Source organism: Calliphora vicina, chromosome 5 (assembly GCF_958450345.1).
Source record: "Calliphora vicina chromosome 5, idCalVici1.1, whole genome shotgun sequence".
In the NCBI taxonomy this organism is placed as follows: Eukaryota; Metazoa; Arthropoda; class Insecta; order Diptera; family Calliphoridae; genus Calliphora; species Calliphora vicina.
The window spans coordinates 98,970,549-98,989,715 of record NC_088784.1 but is presented as its reverse complement, the minus strand read 5'-3'; positions in this window follow the sequence as shown (position 1 = coordinate 98,989,715).

Below are 19,167 nucleotides of genomic sequence, written 5' to 3'. Positions count from 1 at the left end.
TTTCTACTGGAGAGGTTATTGACACTGAACTTGTCAAGTGACTGGTTTGTAGGAAATAACCAGGACTCCAGCTAGCTTCTTATAAAATGCCTTTTTCTTAGTTACAGTTGTATTATTATTCTAATAAACCATGTCAGCGTATGAGTAATATTGATGTTATGATCAAGCATAACAAGTATACGCAAGATGTCGCCATTTTTATACCCTTCACCATGAGTGGCAAGGGTATATATAAGTTTGTCATTCCGTTTGTAATACCTACATTTTTCATTTGCGAACCCACAAGGTCATCATAGATAGGGGAATCGATATAGCCATGTCCGTCTGTCCGTCTGTCCGTCTGTGTGTTGAAATCATCTTTCCGAAGCCCCCAAATAACTTACATACACCATTCATTTATACATCAATATATCCGGAATTCTTCCGGCTCGGTTGCTATTTAAAATCGAGAAAATCGGTCCACAAATGGCTGAGATATAAGGAAAAAACTGGCACTACCTCGATTTTTGACCCATTTTTGACCTACATATATCTGGATTACCAAGTCATTATATATATATAGACAATACATATTGATATCTAACGATCGATATTTCAAAGTCCATTGCAACGATGTAGATAAGGTTATAGTAATTTGGACCTAGAATCGGGAAAAATATTTTTTAACCCGAATTTTAAATTTTTTTTAACAAAAAAATTTTTTTGTCATAAATTTTTTTCAATAATAATATAAAAAAATTTGGAAAAAAAATTACAAAAAAAATTGGAAAAAAATTCAAAAAAGTAATTTCGAAAAAAAAAATTTAATTTTATTTTTTAAAAAAAAAAAATTTCAAAAACAATTTAAAATTTTTTTTTTTTAATTTTGTATTTTAAAGTATAATTTGGTGAAGGGTATATAAGATTCGGTACAGCCGAATATAACACTCTTACTTGTTTCATTTGCGTCCCTACAAAGATCGTTATAGACAGAGGAGTCATTGTAGCCATGTTGAAATCAACTTTCCGTTGCCCCCAAATAATCTACATCCATGAATCATACTTCAGTTATATTCCCGGTTCGTCTGTATTTAAAATTAAGAAAATCGGTCCACAAATGGCTGTATGTTGAAATCAACTTTCCGTTGCAAATTCCAAATAACCTACATCCATGACTCATACATCAGTTACATTCCCGGTTCGTCGGCTATTTATCAAGAAAATCGGCACAAATGGCTGAGAGCAAAAAACCACAACTACCTCGGTTTTACTATTTTTTGATATATATGGATTAATGATAGATATTTCAAAGACCTTTTAAAAAAAATTTGTTTTAATATTTTCAATTTACCATGTCCGTCTGTATGTTGAAATCATCTTTCCGAAGACCCCAAATAACTTTCATTCCTGACTCATTCATCAATATATCCGCTATCGGGCCGGTTTGGTTATTATTTAAAATCGAGAAAATCGGCCCAAAAATGGCTGAGATATAAGCAAAAAATCACGACTACCTCGATTTTTCCTATTGATGTTGGTTAATAAGTCATTCATATAGACAATATGGATATCTACTGATAGATATTTCAAAGACCTTTCCAACGACATAGTAATTAGGATCTGAATTTAGCTACAGTGAGTCAAAATATGGGGAAATATTTTTTAACCGATTTTTTTTTTCATCAAAAAAAAAAAAATTTTTTGCTTAAAATTTTTTTAAAACTCATTTCTTCAGCAAAATATTTAAAACAAAATTTGTTCCTAAAAATATTTTCAATCTTAAAGTTCACTTTGGTGAAACCCAATAAGCATTTTTACTGGAATTCAAGTTGAATGCAAGTGTAATTCAAGCCTTTAATTATAGTCAAGCAATTGAATTACAGTTGTATTACACTTTATTTCAATAGCATTCTCCAAAAAGGAAACATAAATTAAAGCCATATGTTTTTTGTTTGAAAAATATTTAATTTTTCAAATATTTTTCAAGTTTAAAACATAATTACATTTGCATTCAAGTCAAATTCCAACAAAGTGTTCAAGTGCTTGAATTTTTGGGGCTTTGGTGCTTACTGGGAATGTATAAAAATTTGCATATGTGCTAAAACCGAGAACATATTTAATATTTAAAATAGTTCCCTTTTAAAATGTAGGGCACTAAAGTTGTAAAGTACTATTTTAAGAACAAAAGTAGCAAAAGTTATAAGAAATATATGAGAGTGAGCGCCTGAGTTTATGTTAAAATAACAATGTAGATGTAAAACAAAGCAGAAAAACATAAATATTAAAACTTTTTTTTTAAAAAGGAAACGCAGGACTATGTATACAATCTCACTTACATCCTGTATGAACCAACAAACAAATAATACAAAACAAAAAAATGAAATACTACAAGGACTTAATTGTTGTATTACTAAAAATTCTGTTTTCTTTTTAATAGAGACTTTAAAGAACATCTTAAAAACAAACTTTATTTTTGTAGTTTATTCCAGTTAAAGCATTTTTCTTAAATGAAAACATTTCTTAACAACACATGTAACGAAGAATGAAGAAAAAAAACAGCTAGAGCACAAAGAATCCTTAAAGTTTTAGTTTTTATTTTAAACAAAACCTACACTACACTAAATAAGTATGCAAGTATGTCTCTGACATTCAACTCTTGACCTATAACAAGCCAATCATGTTCAAAACAGCAAACAATTTTGAATCATCTTGCATTTAAAAAAGCATCTTTTGTATTATTTTCTCGTTTTAATTTATCTAATTTCATTTTACCACACTTGAGCCAATGAAGAAAAACCTAAAGAGTCTGCTGCAGCAATGCAAAAAAGAAACTTGCAAAGCAAATTACATTAATTTGTGTAATTTTCTCAAACATCATTTGTCTACTAATTAAGTTATTACGCTTTAAAGGCCATTTTGTTTGACCAGTTAAAGGACAAAAGAATAAAGAAACAAGTTGGCTGAGTCGCATCTTAAATAACCTTTTTGTTTTTTTAAAAAAATCGGGTAAACATATTTTTACTTTATTACCTTTTAAAACCGATGGTTCATTTCCTTTAAAAAAAACCGTATTTTTAATTGCAAATGAAAGCGATCAGTAGTTTAAAAATTGTAGCAACTCTTTATTTATTTATATATTCTGGTGGAGTCCATATAGATCTTAAATTCTATTTGGATTCATCCGAAAAGAGACTAGTATTCTATTTCCATCACAACCATATTTTTCATGGGGCGATTTTTAAATTTTAAAATTAAATTATTAATAAACTTAAATTCTCTTGCCTTGAAGTTGTTTAAACCTTGTAATATTTATATTAAAGTTTATTTCCATTTCAATAGGCGTAGGGATTGATAAATCTCCTAAGCCATTAATTTACTTTCAAACATATTTTATCTACTTTTATCGCAATTCTTTTTGTATTTCTGTTCACTTTATAGATAGTTATTTATTTACAGAATAAACTTCTATATAAAAACAGAAAATTGACTTCAAGCTGAAATCCAATTACCTTCATTTATATTTATGATGATGAACAGGAACAAATGAAGTGTTAACTATGTATTAAAAAGGAAACAGAAATATTCAGGGTTTTTTTTCCTTTTCGATTTATCTTACTTATTTGCAATAGTAATCAAAAGATGAATATTCTTAGTCATTGGAGATGCTTTCTGCTCTAAACTAGAACAAAAAAAAAACATACTTTTTGCATAATTATTTTGAAATGAAATAGAGAAAACCCATAATCAATTGTGATGAATAGTATGGCCTTCACCAGAGGTATACGTTAATTTCCAAACAAGTAAGAGAGCTATGAATAGATGCCCAATTTCGAATTATCGAACTTGCCCAGTGAGCAAAAAATATAATATCCTCCGCGATCTACGGGGATCATACAAATATTCTACAAGATTAGAAGAGCGACATTGACGCTCATGTGAAAATTACAATTTCCATTAGTTTTCATAGAAAATGAATTCCTCTTTATTATCGTCAAAGGTTATACAGACGACAAGGTATTTGTCATCAATGATTTTATATGCGGCAAGATCCTTTATAACGAATAGAAAATTGTCATATACCTTCGGATTGATGTTCTAAATTAAGTTCAGTCAAATTGTTTTTTTAAACTGTAATTATGTTCTATTACTTACATTTAATAATTTGTAGAAGACAACATTCACGACTTTATCCGAAGTTTAGATTTGATCCACAACAAAGCTTGAAACATAGATTAAAATACATAGATCGGAAAATCTCCTGTCAAAGACCTAACTCAGTTTCAAAAACGTAAGTGGTGAGAATGTATTAGTAAAAAAACTATGTGAAAACAAAAAAAAACTCGTATGTGTTTTACGGCGATAGTGCTCAGAAGACCACATTCAAGTTTTTGCGGAAGCTGACAATCTGTTCTCCTCCAATACAAATGAGTTTTTCAATTGTACATTTCGTTTTCTCGGTAGAAGCGCCAGAAAATCAAAAAATTTTGAAAAATCATATTTTCGTTAATTTTTTTTTAATATTTTACTGCTTTACTAAATTACATATATCTCAATTGTTTTACCATATAGAAATTCATACTTCTAGACATAGATAAACATTGATATAGTCTTTTATTAAGTGTATATCTTATATTTATGGGTCTCTCCATTTTCCTGTTATAGTCCTTTAAACTGGGGTCTCAAATATACAGATATTTTTTTCTAAGAATATTATATAGCTTGCCAAAAAAAAAGACCGTCGAAGCCCATCCAATGACTATATATGTACATCATTTAAAGAAACTTCTGGGGAATGTCTTTGTAAAAAAATTGTAGCTGCCAGCACCCGCCGAAATATTTATTTTTTTTAATTTTTATGGAATGGAATTTTTAGAAATATTTTTTTATTTGTATATATCTAGACCCTATTGTAACTTGAAATATAGTAAATACAGATCCTTTTAAAAATTTAGTTTCAGAAACACATGAAAACATATTTTTTTAATTTTTTTTTATTAATTTTATATACTGTAACTTGAAAAAATGTTTATATTGATCTCCGATTCCAAAAAAAACATGTTTAGTTTTTTTGGAATCGGAGACACCAATTCTATATAAATAGAGCGCCAAATAATTTTGTCCACCTAGATATTGATTTGGAACCACAGTGTTATGTTGGCTTTGAGAGCCAATGTGATTTATGGCTTATTCGCATAAACCTTTGACTTAAGAAAACCCTACAATAATAAGTCTAACTTGGTTAAATCGCGCAATCTAGATGGTAAGTTCACATCACCTTCACATGAGATGACCACGCCCACAAATCGCTCGAGCATAATGTCCAATGTGGTAGCAACGTCGTGTTGAAACCAAATGTCGTTGGGCCAATATCATCCAATTCTGGCCAAAGAAGTTGGTAACCATCGATCTCTACCAATCGCCGTTGACGGTATTGGCCTGGCCAACGTCGTTCTTAAAGAAATATAGTCCGATGACGACACCAGCACCAAATACACACCAAAAACTGACTTTTTCGGAATGCATTGGACGCATTCTTGGATATAATCCTTATTGGAAGATCCTTTACAACCTAACAATGTGAAAAATTTGTCACAATTGCCGACAAGGTATATGAAATTATAGACATTTCATCCTGAATGAGTCAGAATCCACAAAGTGGCGACTTAATTTTTTCTTCTATTTGTACTTTTTGAATTTTGAATTATAATGAATCCAGAAACATGAAATTAAACATATATGATCCACAGTACAAGAGGATTTTATTAATAACACTGTGACACTTTTCATTTCTGTCAAGAGGGGCACCCAGTGGCTTAAACTAATTCGGGTACGCTGAATTCAGTCTAAATGTGGATCAATTTGTTGCTAATATTTGCAATCCTATTAAAATTTTGATATAAATTTTAGTTTTAGAAACTCAATGAATATGTAATAACATCTTTATTTATTAACGTAACTCAATGAAATTTTTAATGTTTTTTATGTTTGTCATTATAAATAATAAGGTGTAAAAAAACTTGTCAAAAGTTCAATGGCAATCCCGCAACTCCTAAAAATTGGAGCGAAAATCCCAAAAATGGTATTTTTTACAATTTTGCCTATAGGGTCTACATTTCCTTCGGGGATGGGAAAATACTTTGGCGATAAATAGGGAACACATCAAGGTTTCCAAAGCTGCTTTTTGTTTTCTGTTCCCAGCTTTGGGATTTTAGAACATGTGGCCCAAAGTTGAATTTTTGATAAAAAAAAATAAGTCAAATACCGAAGGGCGTAGGGGCGACATATTTGAAAAATTTTACATGTTTTTTATACCACAATGTTCTCCGTAAAGATACCTTACAGAAAAACATAAAATTGTTATATGTTCTTAAAGAAAGTTTTTTTTTAATAAAAAAAAGAGTTAAGTCACCTTTTCGCCCCAAAAAAACAGCAAAAATCTACAATTTTTTTAATATTTAAATTGAAAATCGTTTATTTTTGGACCCATAATAGATATTGACCTCAATTCTTTTGTATATTATTACTAATTCAGTTGTCTAACTAACAAAATTAGCCAAGGTATGGCCAAATTTTAAAATTTAAATTTCTAAATGCCTATAACTCGAAAATTAGAAGAGATAAATAGCACACGCAAGCATGTTTTGAAGAAAAAAATGGCACGTGTTTAAAAATTGTGCATGTCGAGCCCCCATATAGACGCCCCTGGAGCATTTGTATGGCCCATTTTAATAACTTAAACTAATGCTCCTTGGCTACGCCCACGTAAAATTTAATCCCGATTTATTTCCAAAAAAATCGATTCTGCTCCACTGTGCAGTGTAATTAACACAGAAATTTGAAATTATTTTGAATGAAACTTTTTTCTTTTTTACTGAACCTGAAAACATCAAATTAAATATGTCTGATTCAGAATGGGAGAATGAGAAAAATATGTATGGCCCTGAATTGTTATATCCCACATAAGGGTCTCTCTCTTTTTAATGGTACATTTTGAAATTTCAAACCACACAGGGGCCTCCTTAATGATACAAATAGTACTATTCCTCTCTTTCTAATGGTACATTTTGAACTATTGTATCCACACAGGGGACTCCTTAATGGTACAAATAGTACTTTTTCTCTCTTTCTAAATGTACATTTAGAACTATTGAGTCCACACAGGGGACTCCTTAATGGTACCTTTTATTTCTTCTAGGGGTACATATTGAATTGTCTGTAGTTATGAGGGCTCCGTAGTACCTTTTATCTTTATCGAAATAAAGTATTCATAACAAAATAGATGAGATTATCTCAATATATGGCCAAATTTTTAAATCATACATATCAACTACAGTCCATTACGAAATTACTGTTGTTTTGCTACAAGTTAATTAAATTGCAGTTTACTTACAGCCAAAAAAAAAACGTATAGATATAAATATGTATTCAAATGAATAACTTTTCAATAGTTAAACTGAATTAAAAGCAAGTAAAACACTCCTTGTGTTTCTTTTTTTTTTGCTGCATTTTTTAAACGAGTATTGAAATTTATTTAAACCCCTTTTTGAAAAGCAGGTTGTACACGTATTTGTTTGAAACGCAAACAGATTTTTCTTAACAAATGTTCATAGACTTAACAAGAATTCCCCTCTTTATGAAAATAAAAAAAAAACTGCAATATTTGCTGTTGCAGTTATTCCGACAGTTATTTAAACGCTCAAACATTGATTGGTACGAGTAAGTTTTACCACCAACTGACCTCCACTTGCTAGGATTTTCAGAAAATTTCTTGTTGTTCTGGCTTTTTATTTTTCATTATTCGTTTATGTTGTTGTTTTTTCTCAATATTTCTTTTTGTTTTTATCTTTGTGCCAATATGGCTGTGATTGAGAGCAATATTTTTAAATTTGTTTTTCAAGTTTTTCCTTTTAAATCGATATGGAATAATTTTTGTTTGAACGAACAAATGATTCCAGTTAAATTCAACATCAATACCACTATTTACTTGAGACTAGTTGAAGTGGAATTGAAAAACAAACAAGAAAAAAATTGTAAATGGAATGTTTAGCAATGAAGGGTGTTTTTTTAAGACTGATAGATCTTAGGAAAGGGTTAACTGTCAAATGAACTGCCATATTAAGCTCACTTTTTGTCATTTATAATCAGTGTTCTTTGTTAAATCAATATGAATAAATTGAGGCTCGAGCAGTACCAGCAAAGTATCCTAATTCAATGATTCGAGAAACTTATAGACGAATACGTGGTTTTTATGGAGAAAGCCATACTCTCTGAATACACCACCACGTCGAAGTGAAGAGCGTACTGAAGAGAATATCGCCGATGTAAACAAAGGTGTGCAGAAAGATCCAAATTTATCGCTTTCGTCATTGATCGCAGGAATTGGGGCTCTATACGTTCAGTACATTGAACATTTTTGCGCAAAGATCATGGCCTACATCCATATAAGATCCAGCTGGTGCAGGAATTAAAGCTACGTGATCATCATATGCGTCATTCTATCGCCGATTGCGCTCTAGGACAGTTGAAAACTGACCCGATGTTTTATCGCAAAATTGTGTTCAGCGAAGACAATTTTGGTCAAGACAAGATTGGTCTCACTCATAATTGAGTGAGACCAATCCACAACAGACCCTACAGACTCCATTATACCCAGCAAAATACACCGTTTCGTGCACACGCTGGTGCCATCATTAGACCTTACCTTCAATAGAGATCGTTACCGAGCCATGATGCCGTGATGATCCGGCCGTGATGTGGTTTCAACAGGACAGGTTTTCAACGTGACATCGAAATCAAAAGTAGGCCATAACTTGATTTCGAGAATTTGACCTTGAAAATTGACCTCCAAGGTCATATGATTTTACAACTCTCGTAAAGTCACTGATAAACCAGCAACAATTGACGCCTTGGAGGCCAAAATTGTTCGTGTTATTGTCGTGACACACGGCTAGCAATGCTCGGAAAAGTGGCACAAAATTAGATTTCCAGAGGTCATATGCCCGAAATCATTTCCAAATGTAAAAAAAATGTTTCTTGATTAAAATTTTCTTTTTCCAGTTATATCGGGCTTAAAAAAGCACCCTTTAATTAACATGCGACCAGAGCTGAGTGTTTGTGTAATGTATAGATTACATTATTTTGTGTTGTTTAGCATTTTGTGAAATATTTTCGAATTTTTCAATTCAATTACCTTTGCAGAGAATTTATTGCAATTGGCATCAAAGTGTTAAGAATATAAAAAAAAAAATGTGCCTATAATCTAAAGGATATTTTATGATGCTGTAACAGGTTGTGTAGTTTATTTGCTACAGCTTAAAATTAAAGTTATTTTAAATATACCCTCGGCAAATTGTCAACATTACACTAGAGTGTTTCCTATTTAGCACTTTTTGGATTTTCCAAGCTCCCAAGGTTTAAAATTGTACTCTGTTATCTACAAAACAAATTTCAGTAAAACATTATTACGTTTGGAGAATGCCCAGTTTATTTGAAGTTTCAGGTTTTGGATCAAACCAGCATCATACAATTTTTTCAAGATGATCTCACATTTTGATTTATAACTTTTTTTCTACACAACCCATTTTTTTGATTTTCAATACCAAACTCCTTAGGACAATAATAAATATTCCAAATGAATCTTATTAATTTTGGTTTTGTATTTTCGATGTTAGCATGTTTTACACACACAGAAAGACAGACAAAAACAAAGCTAAATCTACTTAAAACTGCATAGGAATTTTGTGTAGAAAAAAATCTCTGTAATTACATGTCTTTATAATCCACAAAACTCATTAAATTTAACAATCCCTGTTTAAAACACTTCAATTTATATGACAAGTGCCAAGTACACACCATCATGTAGTCGTTTTCTAAACTTGAAAACAAAGTGTTTAGGCTTAAAATTCGTATTTTGCATTTTATTTTCAATTTTCCACACAATATCCAGTTGTTGCAACACCCACTTTTATGCCGTTGTTATTGTTATTGTTTTTTTGTTTTATTAAACAAACAAAATGTAAAACCGAAAGGAATACATTGCAATGCCATACAAACAGTTGAGATAACTCCAAATGTTTCGGAGGCCCAATGTGTTGGAATATGTATGAGCGTGCCAGTGCAAGATGTTTCAATTGTATGAAATGAGAACGTGTCATTTGAACAGCAAGACAAGTGTTTTGTTAAGGGGTTAAAGCGACAGACGACATACTCGAAAACACAGCAAATAGGAGATATTCAGTTCAATCAGGGTGTCCATTTTATGCATCTGAATGATTATCAATCTTGAGACGATGTTAAGTATTGTTATTTTCGTTAAAGTTGGATGACAACCCTCATTCGAATAAAAATTATTCCAATAATTTGGGAAAATATATATTTTTTATTCGAATAAATATAAAATTATTCGATTAATAAATGTAGATTAATCGAATAACCGAATAAATTGATTTTCAAGTTAAAAAAAAATAGCTAAAGCTAAAATTTTTCTCCAGGAACATCCTTAAAAACCCTCATTGTTTAAATTGTAATTGTTTTAACAAAAACAATAGACAATTTCTATTCGAAGAAGAACAAACGAACATGATAACAATAACAAATAAACTTTCTTTGTCGTCTAGTTCATAAATAAAATTCCATACAATATTTATAAAGACATACTCACTCAAATGACGGATTGTCACTGTCAAACCTACAGCAACTGTAACAATAATAGATTGTTTATTGTTTCACACTCGTACCCCATGGCTTACTTCAAACTTGAAGACGTCATTTCGGATATTAAAAAAGGAATTTTTAAAATTAATCTTTTTATTTTGGTTTTACACGTTTTGTTTTGTATTTTTTTAATGAAATTTTTGCTTTTATTTTCATGTTATTATTTATACATTTTTATACCTTACACCACATAGTGGGGAGGGTATAATGCGTTTGTGATGTTTGTAACGCCCAAAAATATTAGTCTAACATCCACCTTAAAGTCGATTAAACGATGTCCGTCCGTCCGTCCGTCTGGCTGGCTGGTCGGCTGTCCATGTAAACCTTGTGCGCAGAGTACAGGTCGCAATTTTGAAGATATTTCGATCAAATTTGGTACATATTATTTTTTCGGCCCAAGGACCAAGCCTACTGAAACTGGCTAAAATCGGTCCATTATTTCACCTAGCCCCCATACAAATGTCCTTCCGAAATTGGACTTTATCGGTCATAAATATTTAATTTATATAGGCATCTCCACAAATTCCGCTCCAAATAAGTTTTATATATACAAAATTCATATCACCAAATTTTGTTACGATCGGTCCATAATTAGTCATAGCTCCCATATAGACACGCTTCCGACAATCACTTTAACGTGCATAAAACGCTTAAAAATGTTGGTATACACACAAAATTCAACATAGTTAACTTTCATATAACCATAAATCACACGACCTAATTTCATGGTGATCGGTGCATAATTGGTCATAGCTCCCATATAAGGCCCACTTCCGAAAATCACTCAAAAATATAAATTATTGAAATTTTAAAAGAAAAATGTTTTTGTTCTTTTACTTAGTGTAGGGTTACTTGTTTTGTTTTTTAATCATAAAAGAAAATGCACAATTAGAATAAAATATGATCCAATTAAGTATGTAATACACCTGCTTAAGATAAAATCTCTTTTAATTTGAATTATTTTCTTTTCTTTTTTTTAATATTATAAGTTTAAAATGGGTAATTTAAGTACAATGTATATAAAGAAATGTAATATTTGTTAAAAGTAAGAGAAATTTTATAAATGCATAAACGTAATTAGACGGGCTTTGTATTTTAACTCATTCATCTAACGATATACAGTGGCTGACCATACAATGAAAACTTTTTCAAATATTCAATTAATACACAGAGAAAAATGATTTATAGTTGCAACCAAATTTGCTGTCAATCGAATAATTAATACAATATATTTTTGTCAATAATTCCCAAACAGTTTATGTGAATTCCAATATAAGACATCTAACAAAAATATGATGAATGGAGGCTAGAATCGAAGTCCCGATCTACTTATACTTTGCGCCCGGATAACAAAGCATAATTAGACGAAGCCTAAATTCTTAATTCGTATTAATAACATAGTTAGCCAACCGAGAGCCGATGCAGTTATCTCGTCGGATTGTATTCATTAGCTAGTCATAGCCAATAAGGCGCAATTTACATTAAAACTTTTCAGGCGTCTGTTTTTTCGAATTCCCTTTTGAGAATCTTCCAAAAATTCATGAACATTTACACATGGTGATTTTTTACATGAAATCATGATACAACAACATAAGGTACACCCAGTAGAAAATAAATTCTCAATTATACAATTCTTGTAACGTCAAACAAAACAAAAATATAAAAAATATGAAAAAAATCAAAATTAAAGTTTGACGTTATAGGGCTAAATATTGAAAACTCTCCCTAGTGATTCTACTTTCTACAATTATTGACATGAAATTATGTGTGTCTTGTTTTTTGACATTTAATTGTTGATTCTCTTTAGTTGTTTATTCGTAATATTCTTTTTAAACGAAAACATCTTATTTGGTTGTGGAAAATAAATTGGACAATTTTTTAAATTGTTTTTTAAAAGTAAATTCAAAATGTGTGATGAAATAATTGAAGAAATGTTTGATTTAACTTAAAAAAAAATTTCTCTTTTAATATAAATGATGTTTTCACTTCAACAAACGAAAAATTATAAAACATAATAAGAAGAATACGAATGAGTGTAAAGAGGAATGTCAAAAAGAAACATGAAAAACCGAAATCATGTTTGTTTTCTTACCCCCCCCCCATTCTTCTCTACCCCGCGCACCACCAATCATCGACAAACATGAAAACAGACGTCTGGGCAAACATGAAAAAAATCATAGTGTGAATTGAGTGTAAGTTGTATTTATCCGACGAGAGCTGAAGAATTTATCTCCTCGGATAGCATACATAGACATCATTTACGAACAATTAGTCGTTAGGCGACAGAGAGCCGAAGCATTTATCTCGTCGGATAGTGCTCATTAGCTAGTACAGTCAATAAATTGTCTGTCGTCAGCCGACCAGTGCTGAAGAATTTATATTCTCGGATAGCACCCATAGACAGCATTTACGAACAATTAGTCGTTAGCCGACCGAGAACGGAAGCATTTATCGCGTCGGATTGTACTCATTAGCTAGTATATTCAATAAATTGTCATTAGCCAACGAGAGCTGAAGAATTTATTTCCTCGGATTGCATCCATAGACGGTATTTACAAATAATAAGTCGTTAGCCGACCAAAGATCCAAGATAGCTCTGTGGTTAAGATTTCAAAGGAAGAAGACCTTTGAAAAATCTGAACAGACGAAACATACATCGGCTGGAACAGCTAAAAATTTAAAAAAATCTCGATTGCTCTTCTGGACCAGCCTACAGAACTACAGGGATAACCTACAGGGGAGTAATGTTTGGAAAATTCTTAATCTATCTTGCTATTGAATTCTCTTACCTTGGAGTAGTTTTACGAGTTATTTCTCCTAAATATTGAGATTTACGAAAAAACTAACTAAACTTTTCAATTAAAATTAATTAAATAAATTCTTTAAAGTTCTCGTCAGCAGAATAAATTGTTAACAATAAACAATAATTTTATTTCCTTTATGTCCTACCAATTCTCTTCCATTTTTTTGGGGAGTAGACACTTAAAAGTGCCAACTAAATGGAAATACTTAAACTAATTTTTGTATTTCGCTTCAAGTCATTTATTCGTTTAAGTATAATTTTTTCCTTTTCCCAGTTTTCTACTAAATACTGATACTGTGTCACTTTTTTGCTTCTTCAGTAGCTGACTGCTGGTGGTGGTCATTATAATATTTCATTTTTAATAATAAATCCCCTAAGATATTTCATGGAAAATATTATACTCGTTGTGGCAATAAAAAAAATGCTTAAATATAGTTATAAATATGTATAAATGCTTGTATATAATATCAAGTACATACGAATATTAGCATTAGCTTAGTGTGCAAATGTGTTAAGTCCACTTTGTATAATAAATTATTTGAAGCGAATGATAGAAAGGTATAAGAAAATATGCCAAGTCCCATGATTTTGTCTCTCTTGTAAAATTTACAAAAAATAGACTTAGCATGTTTACACTCTAAACTAACAATAAATTTGTATTATAGCTAAAGACCAATTTACATTGAAACACAAGTAATACGATCTGTCAAAATATAGTGTAGAAGCGTATAAATGTAGTCGGCCTAAAGAGAACTTGGAGTATATTATACAATTTATGTCTATTATCTGACCAGATAGTAACTGTAACTTTGGTTTGATTTTTGACAATTTTTATGAATTCGGCATCAGATGATTGCCGATCTTGACTAAATCTAATTTGATCTTGAGAGAAAATACAAACGGAAATTATTGAGTCTTCTGAATCTCTCAATTTCTTTTTAAAATTTTGAAGCAAACATTTATTTAAAATAAACCACATTTCATCACATTTTATTTTACTCCATTTTCTCTTCGTTGCCAAATTCGTTTCGTCTAAAGCCAGCTTAGGTTACAGTTTTATATATTTATTTTAATTTGTTTTTTTTTATTTCAGTAACAATTTTTTTATTTTCCATACATAACAAAAATTGTTTTGCTGCATCAACAACATATAAAGAACATGGCACACAGAGTCAAAGCGTGAAAGATGTTAGTGATGATGATGAAAATTTTAATTTGCCATAAAATTTGTCCTGTCATAAATACTCTGCAGTTGTTGGTTCATTTTTTTATCACACTATCACATGGTGATGGAAGTGGGCTTTAAAACCATTATTTTGGTTTTTATTTCCTTGAATTATATTACTTTTTTTTTGCTGCTGGCATTAAAATATTTAGCTAATTTAATTTTTTTTCTATTCGTTTTTATACATCTTTAGGTTTTTATAACAAATGAATATAAATAAAAGTAAACCCGCAAGATACAATAAAATTTGTCTATATAAAAACAATTTTCTATAGAAAAAAAACTGTTATACACTAATTTTTCTATGGAAAAAACTCTTATATACAAAAGATTATATAAAAAAATTGGTATACAAAAAATTTTATATATTAAGAAGAAACCGTTATACACACAATTTTCTATAGCAGAAACTGTTATACACGAAACTTTAAAAATAATGAAAAATTATCTATGGAAAACACTGTTATACACAAAATTTTCTGTAGAAGAAACTTTTAACGGAAGAAATTTGTTATACACAAACTTTTCTATAGAAAAAACTCAAGATTGTCTAACGAAAAAAACTATAATACACAAAATGTTCTAAAGAAAAACTGTTATACTAAACTAGTTATACATAAAACTTTTAACATAATAAACACAGAATTTTCAATAGAAAAAACTGTTATACACAAATTTTTTTATAGAAAAAACAAAAAATTGTCTAAAGAAAATACTATAAAACTGTTATACACAAAATGTTTCTGTACGAAAAACTCTTATACACGAAACTTTTAACATACTAAACTCTTATACATAAAATTTTCTATAAAAAAAACTGTTATACACAAAATTTTTAACATAATAAACTGTTATACACAGAATTTTCTGTAAAAAAAACTTTTATACACAAAAGTTTCTATAGAAAAAACAAAAAATTGTCTAAAGAAAAAACTATAATACACAAAATGTACCAAAGAAAAACTGTTATACACAAAAATTTTCTCTAGGAAATAATCTTATACACTAAACTTTTAACATGCGAAATTCTTATACACAACATTTGCTATAGAAAAAACTGTTATACACAAAATGTGCAATAGGAAAGCTGCTATACACAAACTTTTCTATAGAAAACACTGTTATACACAAAATTTTGTAAAAAAATAAAACTGCTATTAACAAAATGATCTCTAAAAATTATTATACACAAAATTTTCTATAAGCAACTGTTATACACAAACTTTTCTAAAGAAAAACTGTTACACACACAATTCTCTAAAGAAAAGATTATTATACATAAAATTTTCTATAAACAAAAACTGTTACACACAAAATTGTTTATAGAAAAATCTGTTATACACAACATTTTCTATATAAAATTCTATTGTATAGAGTGTCTCAGTAAGAGTGCACTTTTTAAATTTAGTGTAATTTTTTGTTATGACCCCTTTGAGGAATATTTTATTTCATACATAATCAGAACATGTCTTCTTTACAATCCAATAAAAAAATCACATCCATCTAAAAAAATACGTGTTTTTATTTTAAAATGAAAAAGTGTATTCTTACTGAAAATTGTTTGAGAGTATCGAATTTGACACAGCAGTACCTCAGTACTTTTGAACATGTATTCATGCTTGTTTAATTTATATATTTGTATCTATATATAAAAGAGTAACGTTACTGAGTGTCTGAGTGATTCATCATCGCCCAATACAAAGGCCTACCCACAATGGCTGGATTTTTTACCTATTTTTGATCTATATCTGGATTATTAAGTCATTAATATAGACAATATGGATATATAATGCTAGATATTTCAAAGTTCTTTGCGTTTATAAAATCGTTTTATAAAATTTTTAAAAAAATTAAAAAAAAAATAATTTTTTTCACCATAAATTTAAATAAAATTTTGAAAATAATTTAAAAAAAAATTCTATATTTTAATTTTATTAAAATTTTTATTTCAAAGTATAATTTGGTGAAGGGTATATAAGATTCGACAAAGCCGATTATAGCTCTCTTACTTGTTTAAATTCGAACTCCTTAGGGGTGAAAAAGGGTAAACATTTGGTCAATTCGCAAGGTCTCTTATCATGTCATAATGTCCTAATATTTCACCATTCGGCGGCTCGGCTTAACCTGGTTGGTTACGATAACACAATTAACATAGCATACAGAGCAGTATTGTTTTATGATATTTATTGCTCGAAAGACAATAATAACATTTTTAAACCATTGTGAAATATTAGGACAATATGACATGATAGGAGACCTTGTGAGTTGACCAATTATGTTAATTTTTGGTACTTCCTTCAAACTTATAAATATTTTACTATGAATTCCCACTAAGATACTGAAAATTATTTGAGGTAAATTTGTATTATATCAATGACGGACCAAAAGAGGGTAAAACGGCAAAATACGTTTTATTAAAAATGTCAAAAAGTCAATTCTGATACAATTTTAAACATTTTCAATTAATTTCATAGAATTTACATGAATTTTTCATAACTCATTTGTGGAATTTCAATGTTGTTATATATATGTACAAGAAATATGAAGTTGTCTATACAAAAGAAAAAATCCAAATTCTTTGGTTGGTATTTCTTTCTCCCACCTTATTTGCCGCCACAAAATATAATATTTTATATATAAAATAATAAAATCAATCTCAATTTTCCTTGTTAATACAAAAAAACAAGTAAAATTAAGTTTTTCTTCCTTTATGCAACAGTTTTACAGGTTTTTGTATATCTTTTTTTTGTTTTGTTTTCCAAAGTATTTGGATAACTGAAATTGAAACTGACACTTAAAGGAAAACTTTCGTTATAGTAAAAGATTAAAGAAATTTAAGTTAAAGTTGTTTGTTATTTGTTTCACTTTGCAATTTATTTGAGATATATATACTATATTAAATATTGATTTTTCTTCATATTTAACCCTTTTAAACAAAATTTAATATCTTCCTGTACTTTTTTTGGGGTAACAACATATTAAATTTCTTTTATTTTTCTTTTCCTTTCCAGTTTTTATGTCACAATGATGTTTTGCAGCTGTAGCAATAAAATGAATTTTATTACAACCAACATAACTTTAAGACAAGAGGTAAGAAGAAATTGAAATAGCTAAAATAAACTTAAATAAACTCTTATTGAAAATATACAGGCAGAGTTTGAAAATTATTTTTATTGGAGACAAAACCATTCAATAACTAAACTAACAATCATCATGAGTTAAACAATTAAAGGATTGAAAACTTTTCCTTATCAAGACTTTTAATATAAAAACTTTAATCATAACATTTAATGTAAATGTGTTAAGTCTACTTTTAATGAAAATTCTGATTTGAACTGGGTTTCATTTTTTCATTACTTACACGCTAGAATTTTAACTAGTTATGATTACATTGATCAGGTTCTTGGAGGAAAAATAAGTCATTACTTTGGTATCACTAAAACTTACTTTGGTATCACTAAAGTTAAACGTAATGACTTTAATAACCCATTATCTGCAAGAACTCACAGAAGTAGTTACCAGCTAAACTAGTATCAGCTCACGCAAATATCTTAAAAATAAGCCCTTATAATTCAGTTAATAAATCCTTATTTAACTACTATTCATTGAAAATTAGCTTTTTCAGTAGTTGCAATTAATTCACCAATATTTTCTGGAAACCTTAGCTTTGTGTCTATCCTATAAAATTGTTAAACATAGTATTTAAACTAACGATATGTATTTTGCTTTTATTTGAAACTCCTTAAGGTATGCTATGGTTTTTGTGGCAAAAACTACAGTATTAAGTATACTACAGAAAAACACACACATAACATGTAGATATGTTATATACATAAGTTTAAATAAACTCCAATCCTTTGTTAGAATATAAGAATGACTATTATAGAGCTACACAATTATATTGTAGTATTTATTTCAGCTATAAAACACAATTGTTGCTGGCAACATAACAATGACTATAAGATTATTATATTCTATATTTAGTTTTCTTTTATGAATTCCTAAGGATACGTTTCTAAACAATCAAACAAAAACTTATGTTTTCTAATGTTAGTCATCGACTGATGAATGAGTGATTCACTGTCGCGTTGTTACTGTCTCTAAGAAGCAACTAACTATTAACCAACTTGTTCCGGTTCCTATAGTTATGCTTTCATACATGAACATAATTTCTTTACTAGGTTTTCTATTCTTTGTAAAAGTTCTGTATTATAATAGATGTTTTCCTTGTCTTCCTTATTGTAATGGTTTTTAGCTGGATTTTCCCTCTTACAACTGACTTTTGTTCGTTAATTACGAAAATATTTCCTAGATTTTTTTGTTTGTTTTGTTTTTCCTGTGTAAAGTTTTTGTCATCGCTTTTGTCATTGATAATTCTATCCGATTTTTGCACTATTTGCATTCTTTGATTGCAAACAAGGAAGGAAAATCCAGCAAATGTGAAATT